Raw genomic sequence first — 8845 nt, 5'->3', positions numbered from 1 at the left:
CGAATCACAGACAAACCTGACGGTGCAAGATTTGTAGGGGAAGGTAATGTAATTCATTAGATCCAAAGGTAGAATTCAGGAGGGAACATTCACATTTCCAGACACTAGGTCCAAAAGGTAGAGCTCGTTAGTCTTTCAGATACGGTCTACAATCAAGGAGACATCAACGGTGACTGGGTTCCCATCAGGTGACTTTCTTTGATCGCTATTTGTGTTCAGAAAGTTGCTTGGCAGACTTCTTCCCATTAAGCTGTGGAGTCAGTGTGGCTCAGGGGTCCAAAAGGCTCGGTGAAGTGCCTGGAAAGCCTTTTGGCCAAGGTTCTCCACTAATTCATTGCAGCTGCAACATGAAAATAGGGTTGTCATTACCATTGCTTTATCACTGTTATTTTTAACTGTTACATATGTCTCCTGTGGCTTCTCCTCTTGATCAAATGCCGTTATACTAACAACCATACAGGCAGGCAGTACATGACCATTTCTAACTAACATTTCTTAGGAAAGAATAGAGCTTAAAACTCAGGAAATCTCACGAATTAGGACTGGAATTCATGAAGGCACCTTCCCCACGGAGTGCCTCTCAGGATTAGCTGTGGTGCTGAGACGTGGAGGACAATCTGCTGGGTCAGATACTGGCTACCATCACGTGAGGCTGTTAAACTCGGTGGATCAATGGCTTGATCAGAGAGGGCAAAACCTTGCAGAATTTTCACAGTTTGTTCAGAGCAAAAGTATGTTTTGCACAAGGTAGCAGGAGGGATATAAAAACATGACAGTGTAATAAACATGTTTCAGCTAGTATAATAAACAGAATTTGGAGCCTTCAGAGCTCAGCCAGATTTCTCTTTTAAAAGAGGAAAAATGAACAACCAGGCATTGTCTCATATGACAAATGATAATAATGAGCAACAAAAATAACATGAATCATTGTTATAAGTCATCTGGTGATTTTTTTTATTTTTTTTAGAAACTAACAAAGCATTACAAAAAGTCACTACCATGGGGTAAAGAATACTATCAAGAGAAGTATGTGGAAGTGACATAGACAAAGCTTTTCTAGATATGAAGATTCAACAGAAAAGAAGTAAGAGCAAGAATGTTTCACGTAGAGTATCTTTTTGACCTTTTTAACCCTTTTTGCATCTTGTCTTTTTTTGCGTGGCTTTTCTATATCATTCATTCATTAAATAGCTGACAAATGGCAGCCAGTTTTCCTTGAGGACCTGCATGCTCCTTTGCTGCTTCTCCTTGAATGTACTTATCCCTGTGATGTCCAAGTGAAATAGGGAGGCATTACATTCCCAGTTTTGCAGATGGAGGACTGGGGAGCAGAGAGTGGTTGAGATCCATTAAGGACATTAAGACATCTTCTTCTGAGTTGCTGTGAATTTGTCTACAAGGTGTGTTTTGGGCAGACATGCACTGACACTGCCCATGCTCAAAGTCAGTCCAACCCATGGAACCCCTAGGAGCGCAGCAGAGGAGAACCGAAGCTTGAGTGGTGCCTCATCCTGATTCCTTCTAAAGAGCTGACTCTGCTCTCGGGGTCTAAGTAATGTTGTTAAGTGCTGCAAAGTATTATACACTGCTCAGACAGCACAAATAACAGTATTGCTCTCCCGCAGAGTCTGCTAATGAAAGGGAAATCTGATTGTTTTCACAGGCTGATTTTAATCGCATCTAGTTTATATGAACACGTTATTATTTTTATAAACAGAAATGTAGTCACGGAACGCTGAAGATTACTGGTAGAACTAAGTTATCAGTGCCTTTTTTCACATGTTTTATAAAAACTTATTGACTCCTAATGTAACAATGACTGAAATTCAAATGGCCAAATCATGGTTAACATAAACACGGCCAAGGACAGACTAGACAAATGCCTGTTAGGAAGAGTTTGCCCACTTTTTCCAGCTAGGTCAGTGATCCGATAAAAGTGGTGCCCTATCCCCTTGCCTGCCTCTTCTCCTTAGCTCACCATGGGAGCTACAGCTATGTTTGTGGTCTCAGTCAGGAAGGATCCAGGTGTTGCTAACCCTACTGTGGGTCAACTGTGTTCAGTGCCTCTCTGCCTCCAAGGAGAGCCTGGCTCTCTCTTCTCCATACCTCATTAGGTGGTTGTAGACAGCAATAATAGCTCTCCTTAGCCTTCTTTTCTGCAGGCTGGCCAAGCCCAGCTCCCTCAATGTCTCTTTGTATGCCTTGCACCCCACCACCGTCTTGCTGTACTCCTTCTTGGGGTGGGGGGAGCAAAACTCAAAAGCGCCTGATGGAGGGGAATAATCTCTTCCCTGCCTTTGACCTGCTGGCTGTATTCTAACTAATGCAATCCAGATAGATAGTTTCATGACAGCTCTTCCAGGCCTTCACTCTGTGACCCTGAGGTGAGGAGTAGTCATGGCCAGCTCGTCCGTCCCAGCACGTCATGCCGGCACATCTGGAGGCACTTGAGAGCTGTACACTACTAAACAAACATAAGCTTCTCTGACATGAACAAATATGTATGTATGTGTTCCCTATTAAATGATGAATGGTGAGCTCTTCCCAGCCTGTGTGACTGGAAGTGTATTTATCTCATGGTAGACAACCGTGGACATATGCCGTGGTGGACACACAACTGGTCATGCAATGGGACAGGCATTGGGCCCCAGGGAAGAGCGAGCCTCAAGCAGGCTAGCATAGTGAGTAATACTGCTGGAAACCTTTACTTACTCACATCTGAAGGGCCTTCATGAGAGGTAGCAGCAGCGATGGAGACCACTGGCTTAAATGTTCTGGCAGGTTTGATCTGAGCTGGGCTGCTTCCGATTAGTCGCTCAGGATGCAGGGGTCATTGCAGCTGCTGCAGAAATGAGCCTCCTCAAATGAGGATGGAGACCAAAATATTAAACTAGGTTTAACTCCCTTTCACCCAGCAATCTGGACCTGCGAGTTTTCCAGATCTTAAAAGAAGCAGAGGTCCCAAAGACATGCCTGATGTGCAGCTCTGGCTGCTCCCAGGGCCACTGAGACTCAGCACCGCTCCCTGCCCAAGTCACAGGTGTCAAAGCAGTAGCACATTTAAAAGCCTGAAATCACTCGCTCACATTTGGGCAGAACATGGCAGCAGCTGTGAGAAATCAGAGGCACTCTGCCAGTCACCTGAAAGGGCCGTTCTCTACATTTAGCAAATGGCACATTGTAAAGAGATTGGATAAATTGCAACATATAGCTCCAAACAATCAGGGATGTTAGACGTCTTAGATATGTTGGTACAGAAGGGGGCTAAGCTAAAGTGATCTAACACAGCAATATTCCTCGGTGAGTTATTATATTTAAAAACATATAAAACCATGGTATTATATTGCAAGTTATCCAGCAGTGGCTATTCACTACCTAGTGAATTCATCATTCCTCTGCCCTGCAGCTTTGTTTTCTCAGTCTCGTTCCATGTAGAGCATGGACAATATGTTCTTTCTAGCACACGTGGGCACTTTCAGAGCAAACAATAGACACAGGCTTGCACTGAAAAACTCCAGGTAGCCCCTGCCTTCGCTCAGGCAAGGCTTGAAGCCAGGAATAATTATCCTGACAGTGCAAGATGTTCCCAAATGTGTTCTGAAAATAATGGAGGGGGGACTGGCACCACTGAAGTAATCTTTTTTATGTGAGGGTGTGGAACAACAGAAAGCCTGGGGTAAAAATCTAGAGAGGATGTTTTTGTCCGTTCCTGACATCATTCAAATAGAAAGAAGGCAAAACAAATTTTGTATTAGCAGTCCTTCTTCTAAATAGTATAAATAACACCTAGACCCTTCCCAACGCCCAGACTCACGCCATCAAGCTTTAAGCAACTGACCCAAAGTGTATTACAGAAGCTGGCTGGTGACCATAAGCCCCTTCTAGGTGGGCTGAATCACCTTCTGAGATGTGCCTGTCTCCCTCCGTTGAGATTATACAGACCCTAAGGCAAATTGTCTCCTTTCTTAGTCATTGCAGTGAAGTGCCTTCTGTTAGGTGTTATGATCCTGAACGTGTCTGTCTTTCCCTTCTTCTTAAAAATGTTGGGCAATAAGAAATACTTACACTCTGCGCTGGTAGGAATCATTACAACAGGGAGATGTGGTAATGTCGCCAAGAAAATATCCTGTGCCATCTGTAGTCATACTTAAGGTTATAGGCACACTAAGTCAAAAAGCACAGTAGTTAAGCAATTAATATGTTGTAAATTATAGCCCTGATTCTGAAACTTGTGTTTATTATGAGGAATCTTATTTCTTAAAAATAATATCACCTGAGTTTTATTTAATATTCTATTTTAGCTCTTCCTCAGTTCACTGTAGCCAATTGCAAATGCAGCTTTTCATACTTGCCCTGTGAAGCTCATTATTACCAGGGAGAGTGGAATAAACTTGGGGATAAGAAGAAATTATGTTTTTGGAAAGGAAAAACAGGATATTGCAGCCCTTTTTCAGAACATAGCAGTTATTCTGCTACAAAGAATGTAATACATTTACCAAGTATCTCCAGCTTTGTTTTGCAAAATTTGTGAATATGAATATTTTAAAAGAGCACTTTGAGCTCTTTTGTGGGTAGTTATGTATTTACAGTTTATGTGTGAAGACAAAAAGATTTCTTAAGCCAAAACCTGCCGCTTTTTCTCCAGCAAATCTCCTCAAGAAATCAACGGACTATTGAATTCCTCACTAAGCCTTTTTTTTAACTTGCCTCTGACACATGGAGTGTTGTTTGCCTAACGTCTGGCCATGTCTCACCTAATCGCATTCCTGCCCTCAGTAGTTTCGAGGGCATCTTTAATATCTTGTTCATCGTGTTCATGCTTGTGGCACTAAGCACTTTCACAGACTCATCAGAACACTGGTTGGAAGGGACCTGTGGAGGACAGCTGGTCCAAAGTGGGGCTGCCACAAACACCGGGTCAGCTCAGACATGGCTTTGCCTTGCAAAGTCTCAAACACCTCCAAGGGCAGTGACTCTGCAGCCTCTGCTCCCTGAGCAACGTGTTCCTGAGTTGCACTATGGTTATCCTAATGTCCAACCTGAATGTCCCACGTGCTGGTATGTGGCTTCTGCCCCGTGCCTGGGCTGTCTGGCAGTACTGAGAAGAGTCTGGCTCTGTTGTCTTTGCAACTACCCTTCAAGTAGCTATAGCTTGCTTGCATGCCAGCCCTTAGCTTCCCCTCTGCCAGCTTAAACGAGCCTTGCCTTCCCAACCTTTTCTATTCTGAAAAGCCCAAATGTTTTAATCCAGCTGAAGTCATGTGGTTCCTTGGATTTGCGGGTTCTGGGTGAGAATTCAGGGTGTTTGAGATGCAGGAGATGACATTACCCCTCTTGGCCTTAAACTTTAAAAAACTGTGAAATAAAACCTAATATTTTTTTATATGTATTTCTAAGGAGGAAGCATAGCAAGAGTCAGCTAATACTGAAATCATCCCTGCAAAAGCATCCTAACCTTTTTGAAGTGTGGATTTGGACCTATGTGTAGATGTGTGTGTAGGGTCAGGTGCTTTGAATGCAGCTGGTTTATCATCACCAGGATTACTTTGACTTCTAGTGTACTGGTAAAGAGCTGACAGCCACGACAAAATAGCAAAATACACTTTGCTTTCCTCTACAGACTGGCTGCCTCAGTGACAATGACGAGTACAGAGTGAAAACTAAACTAAGAGCTCCAACAAAATCTCCTGCAATTTCAGAAGATACTATCTGAGCAAGAAGCAAACACACAGACATAAGGCTCTGGTCCCAAGAGGAAGGTAGTATGAGTCAGGGAGCAGCAGTTACTTCAAAACAGGCATATTGCCATTATTTTTTTTTAGTTTGTAGGTGAGAGCGGGATTTCCTGTTTGTGGAAAACAGGAAAACGTTAATGAAACATATAACACAACCTCGCTTTCTAAAAAGGAAGGCCAAAATGCAGAAAAAAATGTGCTTAGTATTTTGGTAAAAGCATCTCCTGCACCTTCAGTACCAACCTTATTTCACCCTATAAAGCCTTTTCACGAGCCCAGGTTCCAGGCACAGCAAAGTAAGCAGCTACAGGGGCAGGAGCGCAGCCCTGACCTGCTTTGCCTAAACCCAAATTCTCGAAGCTGACCACTGCAGCCCAAGCGTGTGGGACAGCAGCTGGGGCAGCAGAACGCGCTGGACTTCCCCCAGCGCTCCTCACATTTGGGGGACCTGAAGTACCAAGCTCCGGGCCAGCACCTCCAGTTCACACAGCCAGAGCAGCTCTTGACTGCTCTTTGCCCCAGACAAGGGCTTTGAGCAAGAGCCGGTAGGTTTTACTCCCTAAAGAGCACTTAACAGTGTTCCGAAAACCGGTCCTGCTGACGTGGTGAATGTGGCAGGTTGTGCCTGGAGCGCAGGGACTGCTGAGCCCTTACTAATGGCACTGCTACCACCGCTACCTCCAGTCCCTGCCAAAAACCTCTGCTCTGGAAACACCCTGCTAGCTATGGAAGATTCTTTAGGGGAGGTCTTCTCTGTGCGGGAAACGTGCCCTCAGTCCTGCCACGTCTGGAAATTTCTCCTTTAAACGATGGTGGGTATTACTGCATCGTGTGTTGTCTCTGTGAGATAGTACATAGCCAAAAGGCAGCAGAAGAGGGAAGTATAATATAACATCTACCAAACATCATAGTTCTAGCTGCAGTTGACCTGGCATCCTCAGAGAAAGAGTAAACACAGGGGTGCAGGGGAAACACTCCCTGGTGAGCTGCGGGGTGCTCCATAGGCACTGAAGTGACTATCGGAGCTTGGAGTATGATCCCACAAATTAAGAGAGAAAGAAGAGATTAATTTAGCAGATTTTGCAGTGGTTGGTTGGTCAAAAGTAGTACACTTGGCCCTTCTTTGAATATAAGAGAAGTTAGTCTGGCTGCAGAGACATGTCTCACAGGAAGATAGTGTCAGCTACAAACAGGCACGGGTGTGATGAATATCACAAGGTTGTGCTTTCTTTTGTTCACTGTTTCCAACATTATAATCAAGAGTTTAATCCTATTCTTTGCCAGAAAACAAGTAACTATATTCTTTTCTTTAAACTCTTGCAAGATCTCAAGTAATCCTAGCAAATACAAAGTTTTCTTTAGAAATGGTGAAATCAAACACCGCCATGCTGCGGACAAGACAGAAAGGGCTCTGCAGTCCTAGGGTTACGATGTGTCTCCCTTCAGTCTGAAGATTGGACACCGACATCTGCTCTGCTGGGAGAAGTCGTTCCTGGTGAAAATTAAGCAGAGCTTTTCTAGTTAGGGATAGGCAGAAAGGACTGACAGCGTCAAGAAAGCCCATGTTAATACAGCTGGCTCCTCCTCTGCAGACAAAATTTCCTACAAGCATGCGGATGGTTTCTGCCAGCTCCACCCGCCCACGTACTTTATGCTGCCTGGCATCCTTGGGGCATCAGGTGCTGGGTCGGGGCATTGCTGAGCACCATCGGTCCCGACGACTCCATCCCTCCAGGCACTGAGGAAAGACCCACCCGAGTACCCTGATGCGGCTACGGAGAGATCTGTGCCACGCTGCTTAGGCTTGATGGCTATCAGACATAGGCGTCGATATCTGTGGCATTTCAAAAGGAAATGAACTCTAATCTTGATTATTATTTTTTTAATCAGGTTCAAAAAAATGTACCAGAAGTAATTTTCACAGCTGTTGCTGATTTGTTCGTACATCTGTCCCAGAATCTCCCTGCTGTTTGCTTTATGGTTTACAACCTTATTTTCATTTGTTTAAAGAAATGTTTTTCTCTCCCCTGTCGTTACATGAGACATCCACATGAACAACAGCGCAACGAGGACGCTGCCTACACCCGCAGCCCTGTCAAGTGTGCAAAGCGAACAGGCACAAGCGGAGCAGGACTGCCTTCCCCAGCCCTCCTGCAGCGCTGGTCCTCTCACCCTAGCACTGACATAGAAGAGTTTGGTGCCGAACCGCAGCCGAGAACTGCTTTAATTCATTAAGGACACCTATTCTTTGTCGTGTGCTTTAGGGGGAGAGCCTGTCTCCCTCACTAAACCAGCTGATGCGGTGGAAAATAGGGGCAGCTTTCAGACTCAAAGTCCCTTCAACCAGCCTAAGCTCCAAAATTTGTCCATTTTTCCAACCACGTGACAGGTCTAAAGCAAGATAGGACCTCTAGCTCCGAACCTTGCACCTCTTCATCTTTGGACTGTACTACTTTTGGCATCGTATGGCACGACGGGCCTTACGATCAGTCGCATTTTCACGGGAATGCAGAACTGAGGGAGACAGAGCTTATTTTTGTTGAACTATTTGTCTGAGTCTATATTGGAACTGGGATTTTTTTGGAGGGAGGGAACCGTGAAACGGCACACCACAGCCAGTGCCGGCAGCAAGCGGGCAGAAGCCCTGCTCGCGGCGGAGCGGGGTTGGGTTCCCGCAGGTTTTCACCCAGCCTGAGCTAAAGCAGTCTGAAGTGCTCCGCAGGAAACTCCAAGAATTAAAAATTACATCCCCTCGCTTGCCTTCCTGCCTTCGCTGTCAGGCCTGTCTGAGGGCTTTAATCACAAAGCCTACACGGGGGGGAGGGCTGGAGGGTTGTCTGGGTTTTTTTTAATTATGGTCATTATGTCATTGGACGAAAGGTTGTAAATTCTACCGTATTACAGGCACATCACAGGTAATGAAACACTTCTCCCCAGGTCTATATTACTGTTAAATGAAAAACATTTGTCATTTGACATATAGCTCCACAATTGCAATTATGGTAAATATTTCAACTGGGAAACTAAGGCACAGGTCAACCAGCCTATTTGAAAGCACACGCCTGCTTCTGACCAAGTGCTGCCTTACACACCTCTACTGCAGTTGCAAG

Source organism: Aquila chrysaetos, chromosome 5, assembly GCF_900496995.4.
Source record: "Aquila chrysaetos chrysaetos chromosome 5, bAquChr1.4, whole genome shotgun sequence".
NCBI lineage: Eukaryota > Metazoa > Chordata > Aves > Accipitriformes > Accipitridae > Aquila > Aquila chrysaetos.
The sequence above is the reverse complement of the archived record's forward strand: the minus strand, read 5'-3'. Positions refer to the sequence as shown.